The sequence below is a fragment of the Catharus ustulatus genome, chromosome 15 (genome assembly GCF_009819885.2).
Source record: "Catharus ustulatus isolate bCatUst1 chromosome 15, bCatUst1.pri.v2, whole genome shotgun sequence".
NCBI classification, from domain to species: domain Eukaryota; kingdom Metazoa; phylum Chordata; class Aves; order Passeriformes; family Turdidae; genus Catharus; species Catharus ustulatus.
The window spans coordinates 9,506,028-9,531,974 of NC_046235.1; the positions used below are offsets into that span (position 1 = coordinate 9,506,028).

The 25,947-nt window shown below is 47.1% G+C and overlaps 1 protein-coding gene across 2 annotated transcripts in view; it reads left to right on the top strand.

The window, feature by feature from the left end:
- The first annotated feature begins 20,035 nt into the window (after window positions 1-20,035).
- The window catches only part of JADE2 (jade family PHD finger 2), a 72,212-nt gene continuing 66,300 nt past the window's right edge, over window positions 20,036-25,947 (top strand). For both annotated transcript variants that reach the window (XM_033072895.1, XM_033072897.2), the window contains exon 1: window positions 20,036-20,411. The gene's annotated coding sequence lies outside the window, so the exon portion shown is untranslated. The remainder of the gene's footprint in view (window positions 20,412-25,947) is intronic.

The following is a 25,947-nucleotide window of genomic DNA, read 5'->3' on the forward strand; positions in this document are numbered from 1 at the left end:
GAGGGATCTCAAAGATAATCTAGTTCCAACCCCCCTGTACTGGGCAGGGAGACTTACACTAGACCAGGTGGAATGGCACTGGGCAGAACTGGATCAGCAGGTGCTCAGCATCCGTCCCCATCCTCCTTAAAAAAAAAAAAAAAATCCAAAGCTGAACCTTCAGCTTTTTTGAGGAGAGCTTATGTCCTGAGCCACACTGCACTTGAGACTATGTGGGGAAACTCCAGGAAAATGGCTTCTCCCAGTAAAATTATGAAGATGGCCGTTCATAAGGTTTTCATTAACCTTGCTCTGGGAATGTCTATTACTTCCAGCCACAATGTCTGGTACTGCTCAGTACTGAACACACATGGAACAAACCATTCCTGCCCCAAAAGAGCTGGCAGTGCAAAGCTGTGCCTGCTTTGGAGAGGTTTGGTGCAGCACATGGACATCAAAGTCTGCAAAACCTTCCATGTCAGTGTGTTACACAGATGGAATCTTAGAAAACTGGCAGGTACCAACACAGGACATTTTAAGAAGAATTACTTTTGGTGCAGCACAATAGTCCTTTATAACCAGGGCCTTAATGTGCTGCTGGTTCATGATGGTAATTAGTTGGATTAGTTGTACCAATATAAAAGTATTAATGAGGCAGTTACAGTAAATGGAATGAGTGGCACTCATCCTGTGCCAGCTGCAGGGGCACTGTAAGGCGTTTGGGATGCAAAGCCTGGGGTGTTTGTGGCACTGGGGAGGACATTCACAGCCAAGCCATGAACATCCACCTGCTGTGGTGGCCTCTGCTGCTAAATAGAGCAGGATGGGGAACAGCAGCACTGCTGGCATCCCAGCAGGCAAGCTGGCTCCAACCCCCAAACAGGCACTGGCAAATACTTCATCGGGGGAGAGACAAAGGGCTCAGAGGAAAAGGTGAAGCAGCAAGGCTAGAAGTAGGGCATAAAATCAGATTACAGCTTTGCTGTGTTCGAATTGCATTGTTTAATTCCAGTTTCTACTGCTCTAAGACTAGACATCAAATAGAATGTTAAAATTATTTGAAACCAAGCTACAAGTCTCAACATCAGAATGCCTATTATACTTATCTGTGACCTTCTTACCATTAAAACCACCATATTATCATTATTGTACATTTTCAATTATATTAGGCTTCTGAACTCTGCTGCAGCTTGATTTATAGAAACTGCTTAGTCACTGGCAGCAGTGTTGTGCTCGCTGGTGTTTCAGCAGAGGCTCCTGCCAAGAAGCAGACACTGCCCTTGACAGATCATTGAGAGCTGGTGGGTGTTTCCCTCTCATGTAAAACTTCTGGAATAACTGCAAACTAAACCAGCCTTCTTCTCTACCAAGAGCAGAGGTGAAAAAATTCAAGGCTCAATTAATGCAGCCCCTCAGATCGTTTTGGGCAGATTTATGTTGCCCTTTGCATGGAAAGCAACCTTCTGGTTTGCTGTGGGCATTGCTGGGAACACTGCTCTGGATTTCAGGGAGATAGAGCTCCTGTGAAATTGGGATTTAAGCTTTGGAAGGAGGAGTTTGATGAGACAGAAGTAGTCAGCAATGTGGGAAGGAGCCAGGTCTGGATGGGAGGTGGGGGGGCTCAGCAGGTCCAGGCACCAGAGCACTGAAGAGCACATCCAAAATTAAATATGGGGGAGGGTGCCTGCAGCTTCATGACTTTAATGAGGGTGATGGTTTCTGTGACCCCATTCAAGGAGCAAATGCTCTGAGCAGAAGTTGCAGGACAGGCCCCTACATGAAGGGTGTTTTCCCTGAGTTGCATGTGCACCAGGGCATAGTAAATGCTAATAATTTACAGCCCTCTGAACAAACCAAATTACAAACCTGTTTCTTTTAGTTATTTGCTGAGTAATGACTATGCTGAGCTCTTTATAAAGTGTAGACAAAATCAGAGTCCTCAGCTGTGTATGCCCTGAACAGGTAGGGAGTGATGCCTTGTTCACCACTGCTTTAGTCAAACTGCATCATCCCCAGTGCTGGTGCTCCAGCAGCCCAGCAAGGCTGGCCCTCCAGAGCCCCTCAAAACCTGCAACTGAACTGAACTGAAAATAAAACAATGGGTATCAAACACTTCCATCATGATTTGAGGAAATGTTTCAGCATCATTAATGAAGTGTGCCTGTTTGCAACATGCTGGTATCCTGGAGATTTAAATCCAGTACTTCAAAGAACACACATTGGTTAAGTAGCTTAGTCTTTAGTTTTATTCATGCTGTAGTAAATCATTGCCAGATATTTTCAGGGAGCTAGTAGGAGAGAAACAATGGCTCTATTTGGCAGAGTCCAGTGGATGAAAAGTATCAAAGTATAAAGTCCTAAACTGCTGAAAATAGTGAAAAATAAGGGATTGGTTCTTCTCTCCTGACTGAATACCTTTATTCTTTTTTACTTTTTTTTTTTTAATTGCCTTTTCTCCTCTAATGCATTGTGGTGACTCACGTGAAAGGTCTGTAATAATATTTCATTGCTGTGAAGTCTCCAGATAACCAGTACTCCTGCTTAGGCCTTACACAGTTATGTATGTTTAGAATATAGCCAGAAATGGGATGACATTAATAGAACAGGGTAAAATAAGAGGTGGAAAGAGTATTTAAAAGCAGGTACTGAGGAGTCACACACCCAGAAAACAATGATTGATATATCTGCTGGAAATCAGAAAGGGTATGCAATAATCTGTGTGATATACAGAGCTATTTCATGGGCTAGCTAGTGCCATCTCACTTCTGTCTTTCTCCTGTTCAAATAATTGCACTTACTCACAGATACAATGCTTGAGTCAATATTTTCAGGAACTTTGCAACTCACTTAGGCCCAGATCATATCTGGTACTTTCTGCTCTCAAAGAACAAGGCACATTTCTTGTGATCCTGCAGATGTGCAAGGCTGTGCTGCAGAAGCAGGGCTGAGCTGGGCTGAGGCTCTGGAGAAAGGACCCATTGCTTGGTTCAGCCTTGGATTTGGTGCTCAGGAGGAAGGAGCCAATCTCTGTTGCTGTAAGGAGCAGAGAGCCTGCTCCCAGTGACTGGACTGTTTCCTCTCTTAGCAGAGACATCTGAGGGCCATATTCCAAGTAGAGACATCATTCACCTAATAATAAACCTATTGACTTAGGGCTTTTGGGGACATGAATTCAATAAATTTGTGTTTTAATGAACATAGTGTTGGCCAAGCCCCTTCAGCCAAAGGCCATCTCTTCTGAAGCAATCAAGGCCCTATATGCAGCAAAACAGAAAATTTATAACCAAAAAAAAGGAGTGAGAAGTGCTGGTTTGACAATATTGCACAGTCCTGTCCCAGTCTGCATCCAGTTCTCAACTATTCCCTGCCTGCAGTCCAACAGTAACGTCATATTTGTTTTCTTGGCTCTGTTGTGTTAATGAAAAAGCCACTTAACAAAACAAATAGAAGGAATGACATTTGCAACCAGTTATGGTATTGCTGATCAGTCACATTTTGCTGGAAATTACACACTGAAGTTCAGCCCAGGCAGCTGATCAATGACCTGGTAGCTTGGCACTGGTGCATGCTATCAACTAAATAAATCAATGTAATTCCAGTCCCTGTGCCAGAATATATATGTAGTCAATATGACATCAATATTATACAATGATGGTTAAAACTAATTGCCCAAACACTGTGGTCTCTTACCTGCTGTGCAACCCCACCAGAGCCTGACGGTGCCCCAGCAGGCAGGGTGAATTTGGTAGTGGCTCTTCCTCAGACATACCCCTGGGCATCACTTAAAATTATAGGTTTAAAGCTTTTTTTTGTTTGTTTTTGCTTTTTTTTTTCTTTTTTTTTAAACCACAAGGGAAGTCAGCACTCCAGCATGTCATTCAGGGCTGATCAGGACTGCCAGCCAGCTCTCTGCCTCTGGGAGGACGTGGTGTGCACGCCAGGTCCTGGCACACACTGCAGGAATGGGGTTTCTCCTTGGTGGCAGATGCACATCTTGGCTGGTTTATGCATGGCTTCCTCTTCTTAATTAGCTCTGACATTTTAGCTGTTGTAATATGGGTTTGGCTTAGGAGTTAAGGCTGAAAACTCTGGGAAATTTTTATTGGAAATGAGATTTGTTTTAAGTGCAGGGAATGCTTCTAACTGTGTTTAAGCTTTGTGATGGGCTGGACCAGGGAACTACAGGAACTTCTGAGCGTGCTGGTGGTCACTTCCTTCCACACCCTGACACCTCCAGTTTCAGTGCTCTCTGCTCTTGCATTTCACTCTTGTCATAGAATCTACAAAGAACACAGAAATTACATAATTTTTACTTATAAAACCCCTACAATTTATATTAACTATTTAGAAACAGAGTTTTTAAGGGTACCTGGACACTGAAGATATCCTAATAGGTTTTTTAAGTCCCAATCCATTCAAGCCAAGTGATTCACTCATCTCCACACCTCTAATATTTTACACACAATATTTTACCTAGAACCAAAGCAACATCCTCCCTGTCACATACTCCAAGCCTCTCACTTGGCCATGGCTTCAGCTCTTCTGGCCCTGTATTATGTGGGACCTATTGTTTGTCCCACATCATGACAACAGAAAAGGGACAATTGGGCAGTACAGACCCACCCTGGCACAATAACTTTGGTTGTGTCTTCACATCTCAGCTGCATTTCTCAGCTTCATCATGTACTAGAGTCACTGGAAAGATATGTGAGAGACTTCTATCTCATTGCTCTGTGCTTAATTCTTAATTCAAGTGTTCTACTACATAAAGGATATTTTAACTGTAATATTGATTAATCTATCATCAATAAATCATGATAGAATGATTTGGGTTGCAAGGTATCTTAAAACACATCCTGTTCCAACCCCTGCCCTGGGCAGGGACACCTTCCACCATCCCACATTGCTCCAAGCCCCATCCAACCTGCCCTTGGAGACTCCCAGGGCTGGGGCAGTCACAGCTTCTCTGGGCAAACTGTGCCAGTGCCTCACCACTCTCACAGAGAAGAATTTCTTGCAATAACCAACCTCTGTCAGTTTGAAGCCATTCCCCCTCGTCTTGACACTCCAGGCCCTCATCTGATCAGTCTGATTTCCATTCCCACTCTGCTCTGTGCTAGTGACAGCTGCAGCTCATTGGTGGCTCCCAGCTCTGCTGCACCTTTCCTTCAGGGAATGCTCTGTTATCAATACTGATTCACGTTGCCCAGCCACAGCCAAAGCTAAGTTTTGCTGGGTTTTTGGCAGAAGTGAGTTGTAAGGATAGTTCTGAAGGGAGAGAAAGGAGTGGTTGTTCAGATTTTATGAGGAAGGTTTTCCTAGGTTTAAAAGAAAACTGGGCAGAATGTGAGTCTGAGCTTTGGGAAGGAGCTGGCAGAAGGATTATAGAGCCTGGTGGGGTAAAGGTTGTGGGCTGGCTGTGTGTAGGTAGGTTGTTGCTTCAGCCAGGTAAGAGGAGATGTGCAAAGGTAACAGGAATAAAGAGTAGAAGGCTCGTAAATTATGTAACTGAAGGGCTGGTATGGTTGTGGAGCGAATTGATGTGGCCTTGAGGGTAGCTGCTAAAACTAAACTTTGTAATAAATGATGTAAGAAGAGGGAGGCTTGGAGGAGATTATTTTTAAAAATAAAGTTTTAGACATGATAAAAAGAGCAAATTTGAGACACAGTTCCAAGAAATCCAGCCTGGTATCACTTGAGTGAGAAGGAAATAGAAAAAAGGAGGAGGATGGCAGAAAACAACATATTCTTGACTGATTGGGGGGGTGTAGGGGGTGGAAAACACTGACTGGACTGCTCTGTAGAGCTCTTGCAATCTTTTTGAGTTATTTGGTTATTTCCCCAAATAATTTTTTATTAATAGATTTTTTTTTTATATCATTACTGATTCTGGTAACTTACCCAGTGTCACAAAACATTGGTGACTGTGGGTATACCCAGCCTGGCTCTTCTTCATGAGACTCCAGCCTCACACAAACTTGGTTTCTTTTGATATTTCCAGAAGTTCATAGCAGAAAAATACTCTGAGAAAATTTTATCTTGTGGTGGTTTATCCTTTATAACTCTGGCCATCACTCAAATAAAAAATGGCAGTGGTCTGTGGAAAAAGGAAAAATAATTGAAAAATAGATTCTTACTTATGTTTTTCCAAACCACCAGAGGAGTCTAGCATTTCTGGGAAAAGATGCAATCAGCCCCATTTCCCTTAATGTCAGAATGCAGAATAATGCTTAGATGAATTTTTCAAAAAAGAAAAATATTTTGTATTTGTCTTGTCAAATGGAGAAGATAATCAGCTTTTTCTTTCTCTTAACTTAAATATTTACATCTTGTAACATTAAATAGATTTGTTTTCCTTCCTTAGTTTGCTTGGTTTGGGAAAAAAATGGGATTTTATATTGATTTTTAAAATCTGATTTTGTTGGGAGTATAAAACCAGGATGTAGAACAGTTGGAAATGGGTTGGGGGATTTATCAGTTACACTTGGAGGGCATCATATCTCAGTATGGTATGATGGGAAGAAGGTGTGAAATCCTGGACCCAGTAGCATCACTAGCAATACTTCCCTCAGTTTTCATTACCTTTATTAGATAAAAATAACAGAGTGATTTCTACTCTTTCAAGGTTTCTGCAAAATAAGTGACTTCTTTGTGATCTTCTTCAAATCGGAACCCACCTTAGTCTATTTGAGTTCCCAACTCAACCACACCAGCAACAGCTGTGTTTTTATCTGGAAAAACCTCCATCACACCCTTGGCTCAGGGTTTGCCTGGGTTTGTGCGAGGAGATGCCAAACTCCTCATGCAGGTGGGGTGGGATGTTGGGGACCAGTGCCGCTCCTGATCTCTGCCATGGACCATGCAGCCTCGCTGAGGAGGGAGCAGCTCTGTGTGCTTGAGCATCTCCTGAGAGCTCTCCCCGAGGAAGTTGTGCTGCCAGCAGCTCTCCTGAGGTTTGCAGGAGTTTCTGTACCTGCCCCCACGTGCTGTGACAGATGTTTCCTCTCAACAGATGGCTGGAGGGGGAGTGATAAGGAAGGTGAAGTGATGCAGTCTCAGACTCTGGTCCCCACCAAAAGATGCAGCAGCTCCCAAGGCTCCAATGTGATCAGTGAAGCCACAGACCTGCAGGAACACTGTCTGCTGAGAAACATGGCCCCAAAGGAGCCCTGTGGCTGTTTTTGGTCTCGGGTGGCACACACAGACGGGCATCTCCAGCAGCCTGAATTCCAGCTCCTGGCTCTGGTATCCCAGTGACGGCAGCACATTTGCATAAGGAGCCACTGGGTGACTAATACCTACCTCTGCAGACAGCAAATCCTGCAAACACTCTGTGGTAAACCTGCTGCTGCTCTGGGAAGGGAGGATGCACTTTACTCTGAAAGCAGAGGATGAAAGACTGTGGCAACAGCTTCTCTTTGAAAGGGCTGAGCCCAATCCTCTGCACAAGCAACTGTTTATTATCAGAATCCCTGATCTCCAGAGCACTTAATGCCCCTGCCTGCACGGAAGGCAGCCAGCACACACTGCAGCCTCGCTGCCTTTTGCTACGAATCTCAGTCTTACTTCAGCAATATTGCTGCTAATTGCAATAAAATTGTAGGTTTGGGAGATTCACCTGTTTCAGTCACTTGTTCAGGTAGGCTCAGGATGGTACACGGTGACAGTAACTGAAATGGTATATTTGCCCAATTCCTAAGCTACAGGTGTGCAGCAAGGCAGACCTGTGCCTGTCAGCGCAGAACTGTCCAAGAATTAACCAGATTTGCACCTTTCCTATCTCTCTGTAGATAAGAGCATTACCTCAGAGACAGGCAGTGGATATTGCTGATAGACTGAACCTGGGTGCTGAGTAACTCCTGACTTTGACCTTGGAGTAAAATTCTGCATGCTTCTGTTTGCTTACATGGAGATAAGGATACTGGTCTCTGGATTAAAAGTGTCATTAAGGAGGCACAATATTATTATAATTATTATTTTACAAGCTGAACAGTGTGCAGAAGCTGGCAGGGCTCCTGCTGAGCTTCTTCAAGGAGTGTTTGCCTCTGCAAAAGGTTGGAAAAAACTGTACAGGAGGATTTTCTCATATATAAGCTGAGGAAAAGGATTATCTGTGAAACAGCCAACAGTTTTTATTTACTGTGAAAATCTGAGTCTCACTCTCAATTTCCCATCAAGATAAAATGCAGGCATTTGGTTAAAATGGTAACTTAATGCTCCAGAGGTTTAATTGCCACCACGCTATAATCAAAATCAACACAGAGTGCAAGATGTAACTCCCAACTCCAACAAGAAATGCAGCTTCCCACAAAGCAGTCAATAAAAAGAAGATATATAGCATATGCTTGGATTTTGTGGTCCTTCCCACAGCTGAACTTGCAAATCTGCTAGTGCTAATGGTTTTTTTTCAAACCTCAGGCTCTCCCTTAGCTTTTATCAAATGCCAGAGCTCCTTATTTCTAAATTTTAACCTTCTCTATGTATAATATCTATATACAAGGTACTGAATTAAGGGAGTGCACAGTGCTGGCAGCTAAATTTCAAATTTTTTTCCTGTACCAACAGAAAGCACTGAACTATTCTCAATAGTGGTTATTATTGAAACTTTATAAGAGCCTTGGTTGGAAAAAGTGTCTGGAAAGCAGGGATGTCTTCTAGGCTGAGGCTGGTGTGATCCCTGGCATGGACCTCCACAGATCAAATGATCCATCCTTCTCCATTGCAGCTCCTGGTGCTTTACTTTAAGGACTTCAGGACTTCAGGATCATAGGACCAGCTTGGGTCTGCTTAGTACAGTTTTAGTACAGTGCTCTGTAAGTTGAGATTTCTTTTCTCCAGTGCCTTCTCCCAGTGCTTTTTCTGAATGAGGCTGTTGTGCTGTGCCAGGTGATGATCCCTGTGAAAACTGCACATGCTCTATATTTTGTTTGCTTCCTTGCAAGTCAGGTTTTTTTGTGAGCAAAGCTTTCAGCTGTCCTGCAGCCATGCCCCTGCCAAGCACCAGGGCAAAGGTGTCCAGCACAAGTGCTGTTAACAAAGCAGTTCTCTGCCCTCTGCCAGGGGCTGAGCCCTGAATTTACATCCTGGGATGCTCCCAGATGCTGCAGTAGCAAACACACAAGTTGCTCTCCAAAAAAACTTTGCTATGGTTTCTTCCCTCTAAGCAAGGGTTAATCTTCCTCCTCATCAGCCCCATATAAAAAGCAGCACATTTTGTAACCTGCTCCTACTGATTTGTGGGAATAAGAGATACCCTATTAGCAATCCTTGTCCAAACAGTGTTGAACTGGTTAGTGCCAGCACTTTCCATCCAGCACTAGTATTTGTTTTTCCATGCTCTTAATCTTAGAAATTGAATTGAGTCTGATAAAAGTGACTTCCTGAATATTGCATAACAGTTTACGTCTGTCAGGAGGGAAGACAAACAGACCTGACCTTGAACTCGAAAAGTTTCTTCCCAGCAGGTAAAAGCTTCCAAAAGTCTGAGCAGGAGCTCCTTGATTCCTCACTGTCCTGGGACATCAGTGAGGCTTCCCTGGCAGCCATTCTCTCCATAAAAAAAGCTCTGTAAAATCCTTTGGATCCTCCTCTGAGCCTGAGAATCCCCCAGAAAGAGCTGCAGCAGGAAGGCAGTTTCATGTTCTTGCTCCAAAAAGGAGGCAGAGGAGAAATGCTGTCTATATCTGGCAGGGTTTAGCCTCCAGGGATTAATTAAAGGCTTTTTCAGTTTTTCTTTCAAACCTCACAACATCCATTCCTGCCTCACTGAATAGGGAAAAGAGAGAGGCATTTTCTCTGGTGAAGCATCAGCCTGTTTCAATTTTCAGTTTTACATTGCAGTAATATGCTTTTCCTAAGGGAATACCACAGGAAGGGCAAACTTAGGCTTCTCACCATTGGAGCATTACGTCATTGAAACGGGCTGGAAATCTGAGCAGCAGGCAAAACAAATTCCCTAAACTTAATAATTCCCCTTTTCCTTGGTGCTTTTGTCCCTTCCCTGCCCAGAGACAAGGCAGGTGGAGGTGTGGGCAGAGCCAGCATGGGATGGGGCCCAGGGAACGAGGAGTGAGCAAATGATGCTACAGGAGCAGGGAGGTGTCTTGCATCTCCTGAGCTTCTGGCACTGCTGGGGCTGGGACTGACAGAACTCTGGGGCAACAAAATCCTTTATTCTTCGACTCAGGCTTTTGGTGATGGCTGTAGTGAGGAGAGAAGGTGCCACCTGGCTCTCAGGTTTCCCCACTATCAGAAGAGTGCAGGGCTTGGGAGACTCTGGGTTTTGGGCAGCATCCTGAGGAAGCAGCACAGCTCCCAGCTCAGCACATTCCGAGTGTGCCCTGCAGAGCCCTGGCTGTGCCCTGCAGTGTTTGTTTTCTGACCCCATTACCTATTCCAGTTTGGTTTTCAGCTGCTTAGGCTTGATAATTTTAAACCCCTCTATCTGATTATCAGCAGCCCAGCCAGGCCAGATATGGGGATCCTTGGGGATCCCCGGCAGTGTGGCAGAAGGATAATTTGCCTCTCATTCATGCTTCTGAGGGCGTTGGTCAGCTGAGGGCAGGGGGAAGAGTTACAAGGATATTCCAAATGGGGGAAGGCAGCTCCCCATGCAGCCCCTGTGCCACAGCCTCACAAAACTCAAACTTTGCTGCAGGATAGAGCATCTTGCTGCCATGGGTGTGTGGGGAAATGTGTCCTGGCAGGTGCCCAGCACCTCAGGGAAGGGGCACCTCCTCAGTGATGGGCACCACGGCACACACTAACCCATGCCAGCACGGCAGGGTGTTTCTGGAAGCAGAGCAGCCCAGGGACACACTGGCATAGCAGGGTGCAGCAGATTGGTACCCAAACCAGGCATCCCTGTGCAACCTTTCCAGAGCTGCCTTGCTCTTGCTTTTTGGTTTTCTATTGTTGTCCTAGAGCTGTTTTCCTCCTCCCCCCAGCAGGATGAAGAAGCCTCCAGCTGGCCTAGGAGGCTTATCAGCTCTGTCTGGCTGGGTGTTAAGAGTTTATTTGCATAAGTACCTGTCCCCATCATATGCCGCTTGCCTTTGTGACTCACTGTAGTTTATTTTTCCTCCAGCATCCAGGCTTGCGCCTGCTGCTCCCTGAGGCATGCCAGGGCAGATGCCACAGCCCCAGGGCACCGCGGGATGCCTGGCACGCTTGGGGCAGGAATTCCTCCTCCCCGGATCAGCCGCTCCTCCTGCTCTGTGGGACCAGCTTGGAAATTAAATGTGTAACTAGTAGGGTCCTGGTTTCTCCTGGCTCTTAAGATAAAATTAAACTGAACCCCCCCGATTTCACACCTCAGCAGCTGTCCCTGGCTGGGAAGTGCCAGGCTTCCTCTGGGACCACAGTCCCAGCTCCTGTTGCAGAGAAGGGTGATGCGTCTGGGTCGAGGGCTGGGTGATGGGCAGCTGCCTCCTCCCTGCTGACAGCACTCAAAGAGTCATAGAACGCCCTGAACTGGAAGGGACCCACACAGATCATTGAGTCCAGCTCCTGGCCCTGCACAGGATAACCCCAGGAATACCACCATGTGCCTGAGGGTGTTGTCCTAAGGGAATCTGGGTATTGTCCAAATGCTCCTCGAGCTCTGTCAGGCTTGGTGCTGTCACCATTCCCTGGGGAGCCTGTTCCTGTGCGTGACCACCCTCTGGGGGAAGAACCTTTTCCTGATATCTTTATTTCAAGGATCCCTAAAGCATTTTCTGAACTCAAGTCTCAGCTCCAAAGATAGAGGCAGTGTAACCTGCCAGACTCTTTGGGCTGTGCACTGTACAACTCTGCTCCAAATGTTGGTCATGACCGTGGAGTCACCTCCTCAGCTAGGAGCCAAGTGACCTTGTTTCTGTTCATTATCCCTGAAAGGTCTTCCTATCCATAATAAGAAAGTCATTAATGTTAAACTTCTGCTGCCAGATAGAATTGATTTGAAGATTATAACCACTATAAAGTGGGGATGCATTGCATATACAATCTGTTAAAGTCCTGTTAAAATGCAGGAATTGTTGCTTCAATGGTTGTCTGTCATCTGTGGAGCTCACCAAAGCTCATCCATGGAGCTTAGACAGATGTGGGGCTGCTCAGCAGCCTGGAAGTGCTAGCGAAGAGTGGCTACTTTCAAAGGGAAAAGGTAAATTCAGATCAGTAGCATCCTCTGCAGAAGGGCTGTAATCCTATCCCAGGAGACAACAGAATTGGTGATCTAACATGTCTCCATGCTCTTGCATGTGCTCAGGGTTCACAGCTGGGAAATGCTCAGTATGAGACACTCTCTCCAAGGAGCTATCAAGACTGACATATCTTCTCCTGAATGTGGCCCAGAAACCTGGGTTGTGAGGTGTGTTCTGCTTCCCCTCCATGGCTGATGTGTCAGTGAATCATCTGTTCATCCATCCAGCCACTTTTTGTAAAAGTTATTTTAGACATATATTTTAGGTGTTCATCATATAATTCATCATATAAAGTGCTTTTGACAATGTATCAGTTGAGCCATGCCAGGTGTGCATTGCTCCTGTGACTGGGAGATGGGATGGATGATGGATGGGTGGGTGGGTGGGTGGATGGATGGATGGATGGATGGATGGATGGATGGATGGATGGATGGATGGATGGACGGATGGATGGATGGATGGAAGAACTTGGTGAGAAGAATGAGGGATTTTGCTCAGCTCGGCACATCCAGCCTCAGCTCTTGTGGTGTTACAGGGAAGAAAAAAGTGTGTGAGAAAGAAGTGAGCATGGAAAGGCAGATAATCAGTAATTTGGTATGAGTGTGATCATTGAAGAGGATCAGTGGATTTGGTTTGTCCAAAGAAAAATGCAGAGAAAGAAAACAGAGAGAGAAAGAAGCAACTAATACACCATGTGAACCATTCAAAAAGTGCTTAAAGGAGCAGAACCACAGAAAGATAAATTCATGAAGCCAGGAGAGTGCTGCAGGAATCTCATAAATAGCATGTTAAGTTGTATATCAAGAAATCCCCAATTCTCCCTCTTTATCTTTTTTCCCTAAATGCATTAGCAGCTGACTTGTCCTTCTGGTTACTCTAAGGTCTTTCTGAGATGTTGTTTCCCATTCCATGTGCTCCCCTTATCTAGGCTAGGTTTGCTGCATGAGAACATTGATGGAGCGTCCATGTCAGCCCCTCTATGGTTAAAACCAGTCCTATAAGCAAACCTTCATAATTTTATTTATGACTTTCAGATGAGATAATGGTTTTCCACTTTGAAAAGAAAGCTCACTACTTCAACATTTATTTTCTATAAATGCCATGGCATTTATATTGCAACAGGAGACAACTCAGTGACATTATCTGATAAATATCGTGTTATACAGCTGTAATTTACAATGCATATATTTTTAACGGTGCTTCTAAGCTAAATTAAATGCTTCTAAAATATGGTACTTAAGGAAAACAAATGTCTGCTCTAGCAATTTTGTTTTTCCGGGTGCACTATTTTTTTAAAAACAGATACCGTCTTCATCCTGTCAGGCTGTAAATTATGCACTTGCACTTTCATAAACTCTCCCCTTGGAAACTTAGTCAATGAAATAGAAATGTCTTTTTCATACCCTCCAACTCCACAGAAATACAGGGAAATAATCAACTTGGTTATAAACTGAATGTCTAAAGGGAATCAATATAAAATGTGGACTAATGCAGTCCTGATGCATGTATTGTTTACCATATGTACCATTCACTCAAATGGTGCTTTGAGTTGTGACTGGGACCATTAATGTCTCCTTTTTTTCTTTTTTTTTCCTTTCTTTTTTCTTTTTCTTTTTCTTTTTCTTTTTCTTTTTCTTTTTCTTTTTCTTTTTCTTTTTCTTTTTCTTTTTCTTTTTCTTTTCCTTTTCCTTTTTCGTTTTCTTTTTCTTTTGGAGAGTAATTGCATATTCTGTGGTGGGATCTGCAGGTACAAAGACACGCACTGGCACTGGACTGTCAACCTCCCTCCCAAGCCAGGACACCTGCAGGAGGAGGAAAGCCCTGCCGGCCTGCTCAGGAAGTAAAGCACAACGGCATTTACAGTAATCTCACGACTATAAGGCGCACCCTTTTGACTAAAATTTTGGCCCGAACCCAGGAGTGCACCTTATAGTCCAGTGCGCCTTATATAACGGACAAAGTTGCGAAATTTGCCAACCTGGAGGTGCGAGCCACAGTGCGGGAGTGGTGCCGTGGGAGCACCGAGTCATGAGGGGGGGCGGGAGCGGGCGGCCGCGGCTGGCAGGAGCTGCGTGGGGAGGGAGGGAGCCGGTGGCCACAGAAGCCCCGAGCCACGGCCACCCCGAGCCAACCCAGAAGTGCAAGCTCCAGCCACGCCACGGTAGCTCTGAGCCACACCAAACTGCAGGCAGCCTCGAACCGCGGGCCCTGAGCCACCCTGGACTGCGGCGGCCCTGAGCCGCGCCTCGCCAACCAGCGCCAGGGGCGGGCGGGAGAGCCGAGGCCCGAGGCATGGGGAGAGTGCCTGGGGCTGCGTTTAAAGGCTACACCAATCTGTGAAAAATGTTTGCATATTGAGCACCTGCCAGTAAACTCCGCGATCTCGCAATTCCGTTACTAATTCGTTATTTTGTTGCACGCGGAGCCTCGCTGCAATAAAAAAGTGCGCCTTATAGTCTGGTGCGCCTTATATAGGGACAAAGTTGTGAAATTTGCCGACTCCTGGAGGTGTGTTTTATAATCCGGTGTGCTTTATGGTTGTGAGATTACTGTACACCTCAGTTATTTCCTGTGTTGTGGGGTGGGAATGGGCAGGACAAGGGTTTGCAATGCCTGTGGGATAGCCTTTTGCGAGAGAGAGCAGAGCTACTGAGGCAGCTGAATTCAACATTCCTTGTAGGTCTCTTCCAACTGAATTATTCTAAATCTACTTCTATTTTAACCGTCCATCACCCAGAACCACAGCGTTTTGCTTGTAGCAAATGTCTTAATATGAAGCCCTGTGAGGTCCAAGGAGTTATCCCCTCACCACATGGCCTGTGAAAGTGTGAAAAGCCAGCAAAAAGGCAGCAAAGACAGCCAGGAAGGGAGATGGAGGGGAGTCTGAGACAAGGATCCCTCAGAAGAGGAGGAGCTACAGCAGCTCTCCTGTCCCAGGAAGGGCACTGAAGCTGTTCACCTGACTACTGATGATCCTCATTTTCCCCAATCCACCTAAAAGCCTCAGCTCTTCCAGTCTAGGGAATGCATGAAATGTGAGATGTATTAGATGCATCTGGCGATAGCATCAAACTTAGAGAAAACAGGAAAATCAACAGCAGCAACAACAACAAAAAAGGAATCTTGAAATTTGGCAGAAAAAATGCAGTGCAAACCCCACAAGAATGTGAGTATCTTTGCACAAAGCCACTTATGGATGCATTCCTTAAAGGTAATCCCTTCAGACAGTGTGAGGCTGCCATTTCTTTGAAAGATATTAAAGCAGCTGTTGCTAGAACACAGAGAATTACTGAGCTATCTGTCAAGAGAAGGACATTTGTAATGCTATATCTACTTTTTTTTTAATTTACAGTTTATTTTGATACCAAATTTCCAGCTACTGAAGGTAATTGAGACTGCAAACAAAATCTCACTATCCACTGATCTGCCAAATCAATTTTGTTCTCCTGTAGGTATAGTGTTTTTCCCTAGCTTCAGAGAGGAAAAGAATTATGCAGAATGAATGAGAAAGAAAAGGGATTAGTTTGTATAATGACCATAGCAGCCATCTCTCCCTTGATCTGTCGTAGTTCATTCTCGAAGATACGAATTATTATTATTGTAATTTAGAACAGAGCTTGTTAATTTTTGTTCTGCTGCATCTGCTTACTACTTTCCAAATTAACACATATTTTAATAAAAACGAAATATCCTGACTATAGATGGGATATTGGACGACCCCAGCTGGGATATGGATGCAGCAGGATTCTTACCATCTTAGTGTTGCTCTCCTGGAATGACTGTGCACTGCCCTGGTCCTCGAAAGGAATTAAAGTAGCCATGAGGCTATTTAGATGACTTCTGGCAACCAGAGGCCTCAAAAGAGGGCATCTAAGGCAGTAAATTACCAGCTGTGTGACTCCTGTGCTGTTTTCAAGTTGTGTGGTGTTTCTGAGGGAACTCTAGGAGCTCTCTGTCACTGGAGCAGCTCCCTGCTCCATGATGGTCCTCCCATGCCAGCACCGGGCTGGGTGGGTGTTGCAGTAGGAATGGGCTAAGGGAGCTGAGTGCCCTTCGTTTTTATTCCACTAGCTAATGTCAGAAAATAGAATAGTTATAAAGACCTTCAGCATTGGATATTTGCTCTCTTTGGGGACTACTTGCATACCCATGGAGCAGTCCTATCTGTCTGGTTCTCCTGTACTACGATAATCAAATCTGATGCCAACACGGCAACTGGGCTTTCCTCCTTTCTCTTGTCTGCACTGAGATTTTCACTGGTCTCAGCTCTTACTGAGAGGTTTATTTAAATCAAAATGTTGAAGATGAACTATTTCATATGCTTTTTCTCCAGAAGTTGCTTTAACACTTCTGTAGCTCTAAGGTGAGCCAATTCACCCCTCTAAAATCCAGATATTCACACCTAATCACTCCAGCAGGATGCTCCTCCAAGGTGGGAAAGCAGCCCTGAGGTGATAGCTCTGCATTTTGAGGGACTCAGCGTAAATGATGGGATTTAACTCTGCAGAGCTCATACAAAACTCACAGAAGACTGTCCTTCACGTCAAAACATCTGTTAATTCTAGCTGCATGCCCATCATGGAAAGGCTGTCTATATTTTTCCTTTCAGGTTTGCAATAATAAGCACCAGTGAATGAAGATAAAAGAGAAATGTTGCTGGTTTCTTCCCTGGAGATCGTATTTCTTACTTGTTGCATAACTGCTTATTTTAGCATCAATCAGCCAAGCCTTTGTTGTGCAGACAATTCTGTCCTTTTAAAGGATTTGTGCAGTATTGTTTCTTCCAAAATGCTTTTTTTTGGTTTTTATTATTAGATTTATTTCCTCTCTTAGTAAATGCCAACTGACAACACCCTGCAACACCCTGTCAGAGCTCTTCATAAGTGTTACATAAATATCATACTATGTAAACTGAGTGTTGTATATAACATATAGATGACCTTTCTGGAGAACCATCCATCAGGTGCTGTCTCTGTGTGTCATGCTTATGCATTTGAACACAAGATGTTTTTAAGTGTGCATATATGGTAGCAAAAATCTATTAAGGGGAGTACTTAAAAAGCAGAAATGTCCGAACTCTTGTCAGTGCAACTTCATCAACACCCTTTTTTTTGAAGCAGAGCAAGACTTCAGTTGCATGTTCAGATACTCTTTTTCCTTCTGCATCGCTGTGTGTGCAGTGAGATGGTCAGCAAGGGGCTCAGCAATGCCTATTGTTCAGCACATGAGCCTAGGCAGAGCACATTATTCAGCGCATTATTCACACGTCTGACCACTTTTGGATTTCACAGCAATAGAAAATACAGCTCCAATATTTCTCTGTGCAGTTTTCAAAGCAGAGCAAGGTGCTCACGTTCTGGATAGTAAAAACGTACTGAGGTTGGATCTAGGCGCAATGTGGACCTGCCATGCTGTGTTGTGACCTTCTTTAGAGTGTACACCAGAAATCCTGGAGAAACAGCCCAGAGAGGGGTAAGGCTGTAGCAAGTTGTACAGGACCAGAGAGAGACCTGCAGGTTCCTCAAAAGACAGAATTATTAATTTCCTCACAGCTTTTTCTATAGCACTTTCCACTACACTGCCTCAGTGCTTCAGCACCTTCATTAATCCTCTCCAAACACTCATTCTGAAGATGGGTCAGAGTGACACATGGATGGATTAAGGTCAGTTTTGACTAATTCAGGGTACTCCATCTGAAAAGCTTAACGTCTGCGTTTTCAGAGCATTTAACATGATACAGCACTTCATACATGCAAGCACAGCACCCACTGCTTCCAGCTGCACAAAGATGGAAGTCAGCAATTTAGGCTAAAGGTTTACAGCCATGCACTCGCAGTGTGGGCAATACAGCCATCAGCAGCAAAAGTTTGGGTTAATGACTTGTAGTGTTACACACCCTGTGGCAAGGGCATGGAAAGAATCTGCTTCTTTCGGAGAGTTTTATCCTTTTGTCACAATCTGTGCCTTGCAGCCCTTGCACTGCTCCTTGGGCAGACTTTGGTTACACAGATAAGATGAGGATCTGGCAAAATTTGTTTCTTTTTTGGCTTACAGAGCAGATCCGTGCTGTGCAGGTGTCACAGAGAAATCAGATTGTGACAGTGTTAACTAAGAACTGCATTAGGGTATGTGCACAAGAAAATCTCCAGAATTTGGTACGGAATGCCTCGTTTTGGATACTTCCGACATCCAGACCAGGTAACACACTGACCTTCACAGCATCCCTTAAGGCAGACTGTGCTGTGGATGAGGTGGGATCTGTAGGTGAAGTCCTGTCAGGGACTTAAAGACAGGGGATGTGCTCATGAATCCCATTGCTCTGGTAATCCTAGGAAACGCTTTTTAGCCTGTTCGCTGGGGGCTGCTCAGAGGACGCTGAGCGCCTGAAGCAGCAGGTGCCCCAAGAGCAGCATTTTGAGAGATTTCAGCTGCTAGAACTAGGCATGTTTATTGCTGTGTAGTGAACTGCTCTTCAAAACCCAGTAATGTGACAAATTTGGGTGGATTTATCTAAAAGACCAAAAAAGGCTGCTTCATGCCAAATTTCAAGACCCTGTTTCCAGTGTTAGTCCTAAGAACCACAGCAAGCCCAAGAAAGACCAAAGTGATGCTTTTCTCCTACTCTGCTTTCATCCTTGGAAGTGCCAAAGGACTCGGAACATTCGGAAAACATCCAGCACAGGCTGCCAAGGCAGAAAGTTACAGCCTAATTCACTAAAGTTTGGTAATTTATAAGGAGCCACAACAGGGATCCATCCTAACTGTTTACTACTGGTAATTCACAGTTTTAGGGCTGACCAGCTTAACGAATTCTAAGAGATGAAGGCAGATTGTCACTAAAAGAGATTCTTTAACTTGAATTTTAATCTTCTGCAGCAATGATTTAAAACAGTGCAAGCCAACTTCTGTAGGGCCCTTGGGAGTTGGGAAATATGTATGCTATACATCCAGTTGTTGTTGTTGTTATTATTATTTTAAGAAGCCGTTTCTATCCCTAAACCACTGCTGTCGTTCTTTTTAATCCTCCGCAAAACAGCTGGCAACAGGCAGCCCTGAACCACCCAGAGTGCAGAACACTCGTTTGGGGAGTGCACAGCAGGGTCATCCCGCGCGGAGCTGGGCGGCAGCCGCGCCGCTCCGCGCCTCTCCGCGCAAACTCTGCCAAGTTTTTTGGGGGGAACACACACATACACACACACGCACGGGTCGGGGGGGCTCTTCTGTTACAGTCGCATCCCCAGCCCCACCGTTCTTCGCCCCTCCAGAGCGGCCACGGTGCCGGCGAGGAGGCTCCGCGTTGTCCCCGCACCGCGGCTGTTCCCACAGCCCCGCGGAACTTTGCTACGCGGGTGCGGAAGGGAGGGAGCAGCTCCGCACCGCGGCCCCCGCCCGCCCCGCGATGGGCAAGAGCCGTCTTTTTGACGCAGGAGAAATGGCAAATTTTAAGTACGTCATTAATATGGCGCCAAAAGCTGCTTTTTTTTTTTTTTTTTTTTTTAAGTGTAACCTTATTATTTTTTTTTTAAGGTTGGCGAAGCCGCCCCGTATACGCGTGTGCACAGCGCGAAGAGGGGGAGCGGAGGGGGGGCGGGGAGCGTGAGTGTGTGTGAGTGTGAGTGCGTGTGCAGGGCCGGGCTGCGGGGCGCCGGGGCTGCGGGCGAGCGGCGCTGGGGCTCCGGGCAGCGCCATGGGGCCCCGGCGGCCGGCGGGGGGGTGACGCGGGGCGGGCGGCGGCGGCGGCGGCGCGGCCCGCGATGGGACCCGCGCTGCCCGCACCTGGCCCTGCCGCGGCGCCCGGGGAGGGGAGAAGGCGAAGAAATTGAAGATTTGGGGCGGCCGAGGCGGGGGGGGGGTGGGGGGGTGGGGGGGGGGTGGAAGCACCGCCACCATTATCCGTCCCCGCTCCGAAAGTCGCTTCCCCGCCTCCCTGCCGGAGCCGGAGCCCGGGCGGCGGCGGGGCGCGGAGCGCCGGAGGAAGTGCGGGGTGAAAAAGAAACAGAAACAGGCGGGCAGGGCTCGCCCGGCCGCGGCGGAGCGGCCATCTCGGCTGGGAGCGGGGCCGCATCCATGGAGTTACCGGGCGGGCGCTCCTAAGGAGGGCCCGGGCGGCGCGGCCCCGGCAATGACACCGGATTGAGCCGCCGAGGGGGCTCTCCCGGCCGGGGACTGCGGGAGCATCCCCCGCCCCCGCCTCCTCCCGCCTGTCACCCCAGAGACCGGCGCAACTCCGTGCGGACACTCCTGGCCAAGGTAAAGGCTTGGCGGGGTGGCGGCGGGAGCGGGCTGGGTTTGCAGCGGATGGTTATTTTGCAGCTCCCCCTGCTTTTGCTGTATTTGTGTCTCTTTTATTTATTTTTTTTTTCCCTCTCCCTCCCCTGGCTGCCGGGCGGGGGATGTGCAGCATTCCCGGGGCGGATGGCGCACGGTGGTCACTCTCCTTTGGAAGTGCGGGAGGGAGGCGGCGGGGACGTAAACAAGAACTTTTCAAGGCTCGGTTCGCGCTTCACCCCTTTATTCTCCGAATTAATGACTGCGGCAGCGGCTCCGCGCCCTGCCCGCCGGGAGAGGAGGGGACGCCCGGGCGCCCCGCGGGGCTCCGGCGGGCACGGGGCTCGGCTCGGCGGCGCGCTCGGGAGCGGCGGGGCCGCGGGCGCGGAGCGCTGCGCGGGGCCGGGATGGCGGTGCCCGGGGGCGTGGCGGCTGCCGGCTCCCGCCTGCCCTCCCCTTCCTCCCCCTTTCCTCTCCCTCCTCACCGCGGGGCTTTCCCCGCCGCCTTCCCCCGCAGCACCGCGCCGCTGGGTCCCGGGGCTGCCGGGTGCCAGCGCTGCCGGGCCCGGAGGCAGCGCCGCTCCCCCCACGGCATCACCCGAGCTCGGAAATATCCCGCGTCCCGCCGCGCCGTTGTTCCCCCGGGCCACCCCCGCCTTCTCTTCCCGGCCACCTGCCCCCTCCGCAGGCTCCCTCCTGCATCCTCCGGGGAAGCCGGCGGCGCCCGCGCCGCCCCCGCCGCCGCTGCCCCTTCCCCACCTGCCGAGCCGCTGCCCGGCCGGGATGCTGCGCTGGGAGCGCCCCCCGCGCTGCTCCGCGGCCGGGGTGGGAGCCGCGAGCTGCAACTTGGGAAGCGCTGCAAAGGCGGGAGGCTGCTGAATTGTCAACCTCGATCGCAATTAGGGAGAAAAAAAAATGTGTTTCTCTATACCTATACGTTTTGAGCGCTTTTTGAGTGGGAAGAGAAGGATGGTATGGCATTCACAGGGGAAATTCTGGGTGCCGTCTCAGACCCCACAGTGAAAACTGTTTTGAAGGGCTTGAGCCAAGACCCTCCTACCGCTTGGACATTTCTAAGAGGAGATTTTGCTGGGGGCGGGGGGGGAAGAAAAATCCGCTCAAAGCCTTCTCCCCAGGGTTAAGGAGCCCAGCTTTTAGGAATGGTGTTTGACCTTTAAAGCATTTATTGGCTACTGGGGTTAAAATAAGCTTGAGATAGGAGTAAAAATAGCTTGCAGAAAGGTTAAATAGAAGGTTAAATTTGTTTTTCTTAAGAAAATTGAGGCTGATGTTCAAAAATGTAGGCTTAGAGCAAAGGATGGAGGGTAAACGGTGAGGGGTCTGTAGGCAAGGAGATGCAATTCCTTTAAAGTATTGATGGCTGCTGATAGTGTTTGACAGCCAAGTTCTGAAAGTTGGTGGGTGGGTGGTCCTTCAGATCAGATCTGGTCTTTACCTTTCTGTGGGTTTTCACCATTCACAAAAGATTGGAGTGTTTGTAGCTCCTGTTGATTTCCTCTGAGTTTTTTATGCTCGAGAAACGTGCAGAATGGGGCGTGGAGCTGTGCCCGGTGTCCCTTCTCATGCCCTGTGTCCCTGCCTGCCCCTTCCCCCACGAGGGCAGGGGTGGCCCCAGCACCCCCAGCAACCTTTCTGTTTACCTGTGCTCTGTCTGGGCTTGCTAAAGCAAAAAATAGGTAATTAGAAGGTAACAAGTCAGAAGAGGCAAGTAAAGTTATAAATGGGAGTAGTAAAGAAAAAAAAATCCGCTTGTAGATGTGGAAAAAGGCAAAGCACAGGAAGTAAACGAGGGCTTGTTTTGTTTTAAATTGAAATGAGATTAAATTTTGCCCTGGGGAGCCAAGACAGAGTTGGTATGGGTGAGAGGAGGGATGGCTTGCTCCTCACCTGGGCACCTGAGCTTTTGCTGGAAAGCTGGGGCTGGCAGCAGCCTGTAGAGGAGGCGAGGGACGGACGAGCCCCGGCAGGCAGGGGCAGGCTCCTGCTGCCCAGAAAATGGTTGTTCTAGGTACCAGGATCCTGCCCTTTAGCTTTTACACTTTGCCGGGCTGCCAGGGAGGTTAGGAAAAGCTTCCTCCCAGATCTAGGGGCTGAGCACCATGATTTGCTGCAGGTCTTGTTGGCCCCGCTGCTCTGCATCCTTTGGTCCAGAAGTTTGTTCTTCTGTTACTATGAGATTGGGGCTCTGCCAGTTTGGGGGATGCTGCTGGTCTCTCAGAGCCTCGTGGAGCAGCACTTGGCTCCAGAATTTGTTCATGGGAACAGGCAATGGGACAAGGACAACCCTCCCACAGTGTACAGACTGGGATGTTCCAGCCCTCCACCCTTTTTATTAGACTTTCTAACAACTGGCTGGTGTTCCTAGAGAGAGGAAAAGCAGATTTAAGGCAGAGGGGAGCGCTGAGGGGGTGCGTGAGCAGCAGCCCCGTGCTGGGTGTCAGGTGCGGGGATGGATGCGGGACGGGGCTGGTGGCCGGAGCGGTGTGCGTGCCGCTGGGGGCACTATGTTCTGTTTGTGTTCCTTTTCTGGGCTGGAAGAACAAACAGGGAAGTGGTTTTTCTGCAGTCTCATTGCAGCTCACAAACAGAGCACATCATTCACCGGTGTTGCTCACAGTGTCAGAGGTGACGGCGCGCATCCCTCAGCCCGCGGGGACGCTGGGAAGAGCTGATGACCAAATACTTCTCTTTTTTATTTCCCCTGCAACTTACGCAGGTTTCTATGCCTGTTCCCTGTGGAAGTGTGGAGCACAGGCGTGTATGAGTTTCTCTATTTGCTTGCCACAATTCAGAATGGCTCTTTCTTGGAAACTGTGGAAACAGCCTCGCACAGAGTGCTAGAATGCCACAAAAAAAAAAATCTCAAAGTCACACGTGGACTTGATGTGCCAAAGAGTTTGCAGGGAGCTGGGAAACATCAAGGGGTTCCCCAGAGCACAGGGTTGGTGGAGGGGTCTGCAGGGAAAGATTTCTGTGCTAGCTGAAGGCTAGATGAGGCATTTGGGTTTAGTCAGGATGGGAGCGGGTACCTGTCCCTTGCAGTGTGCCCAGCTGAGCTCAGAATCTGGGCACAGGCATCTCTGTGCCAGGAGTAGTTGCGTTCACCTCTCGCAGGGTGCATGAACTGGACAAAATTGCATTCCCAAAAGCTCCTCTCCAATCTTCCCCTGCTGTGAGGCAGGACTAGACAGCCTCAGGCCATCATCTCCATTTTAACACAAATCGTGGTGCTAATTTGTCCAAGGACATAGTGATTTACATTTGTTTAGGCTGATGAAGGGCCATCATCTTCCTTGGTGTTTAGCATTTATCTGCATTTCTGAGCTTGAACAAAGGCAATGCTAAACATGTGTTGGTTTGCAAGCAGTTCAGTTTTTGGTTTCCAGGCATTAGCCGGGGCTGTGCCTGTGGATTTAAGTTGCAGACACTTCAGGGGGATGTTCATTTGTTTATAAAAGAAACCCACATCTGTTTCTGTTTGAATTTTTTAAGCAAGCCTGCACAGAAACCTTTCACTTGGTTTCTGGCTCTGTAAAAACTAGATTTTGGGCCAAGTTTGACCTAACTGTGACCTTTTCAAAGTATTACAAATTTTTTTGGTATTTGTTTAGGACTATATTAATGATGCCATGTGGGGAATGGGTCACTTAAAGGTGAAATTAACTTCTAATGTAAACAAAAGATTAATTTTGGAGCAGAGACCATATTTTGTGGTGGCTTAAGTTGCTCAGTAGTTCACCAACTGAATTGCTTCTGAGAGCTTTTGGGAGCTGGAGCTCCAGCCCTGGGAGGGATGTAGGGCACTAGGTCCTGTCTTCCTCCTGCCCCCTTGCCCTGCACCCCACGGGTGCCAAAAGGGTGCTCAGCCACCATCACACTTTGTAACCCTGGGCTACAGATGGGGAAATGGCCCAATTACCCTTCTACAGTAAATTCCTCTCTTAAATGCTGGGGGTTTACTACTGTTTGGCTGCTCAAGATGAGTCCCTCAGAAAAGAGCATCTTTTCAGCACAGTCTGGAGTGTAACCATTTCCTGGAATGTCCTGGTTTTGGCCAAAACTTTTGCTCCCTTCAGGCACACAGTGCCTTGTGTGCCATCCCCTGCCCAGCCTTTCAATGCTGCTGTTCAGATGTCCGTGCTTTTCTCAAGACAGAATTTCATTCAGAAATTTAATGCAGTTTTGTATGGAGAATGCTGTCTTGTGTCCTGCCAAACAATGGCAAAATGATTTACTGAAGTACAGACACTGTTTTTACCTGCAATGTGAACCACTTCTGTGTGTGAATATCAATTAATCTTGCTACGTAGAGAGTGTGTTAATTCTGTAGGCAGCTGTAGGACAGAAGCAGGATGCAGGGACCAAGTTCACTTAGAGGGAAGATCAGTGCATCTCATATGTGTCAGCCAAAACCAGTTCCAGCCTCCTGCTACCTGTGCTGAGCATTGACTGCAAACCTTTTTCCCTGCCTTGGAAGGAGAGTGATGTCAGTGATGCTGTCTTGCTGTAAAAGCAGAGATGGGAAACCTGGGAAATCTCACTGGCTGTCAGTAGCATTCCTTTGCTCGAGCTCAGGTGTTTTCTCCCTCCTCTTGGTTTTGGCTTATTTAATCTATGTGATTAGTAGCTCAAGAATCAATAAAAGCATTGCTCTGTTTTTGTGCTCCAAATGTCTGTTTGCCACTTCAGAGCAGTAGGAGCCAGTTTAAAAGGTTGAGGTAGGATTTTCACTAAAAGTAAGTAAGCTGCAGTTAGAACTATCTTCAATTTCATTTCCCCCAAGCAAAATCTAATGGATACTTGGAACAAGGCTGGTTTAATAACATCTGTTTCCCCTTGAATCACTGGGGGAAAAGTATTGATATTGCCATATTCTTAAGGAGTGTTTTAAGGCACATTTTGACAGGGCGATGCCTTACCACAACACTGATAGTTAAATGTTTAAGTTATTTTGTAGTATGTTCCCTTATAATGCTGTGATAGCACATACATTGTAAAGCACAGCTATTACAAGGTTTTTATATGCTTATGTGGGACATTTCCTGGTGTTTGGGGGGAAATGTCATGTTCTAGCTTGCTATCCCAGTCTGTGTGCTGCCTGTGTACCTGCTGCAACCAAAGCACCCAAACCCAGTGTTTCATTATTATTCCCACTTTACTGTTTGGGGAAGCAATAGTGGGTATGACATATGAACACATTCTGATTCTTTGAAAATATCTCAGAAAGCGCCAGGAAGATTTCCATGAGGTTAAGATTGTTTTCTGTGGATGTGTTTTGGCTTACTGCCTGTTGTATAGTTGTCTTGTCCACAGGTAGCCCTTTCCATCCAGAGCTGCCCAAGCCCTGTATTGGGGGCCACATTGATCAGCCACCAGCCATCTTGGTAAAATTTGGATCTTCAAAAGTTAAAATGCCTTTCTTCATTTTTATTTTCCCTGAAGCACTTACTTTGAGTTCTGACTGCTTGGTTCCCAAGGGGTGAGTTCAGGAGAGCCT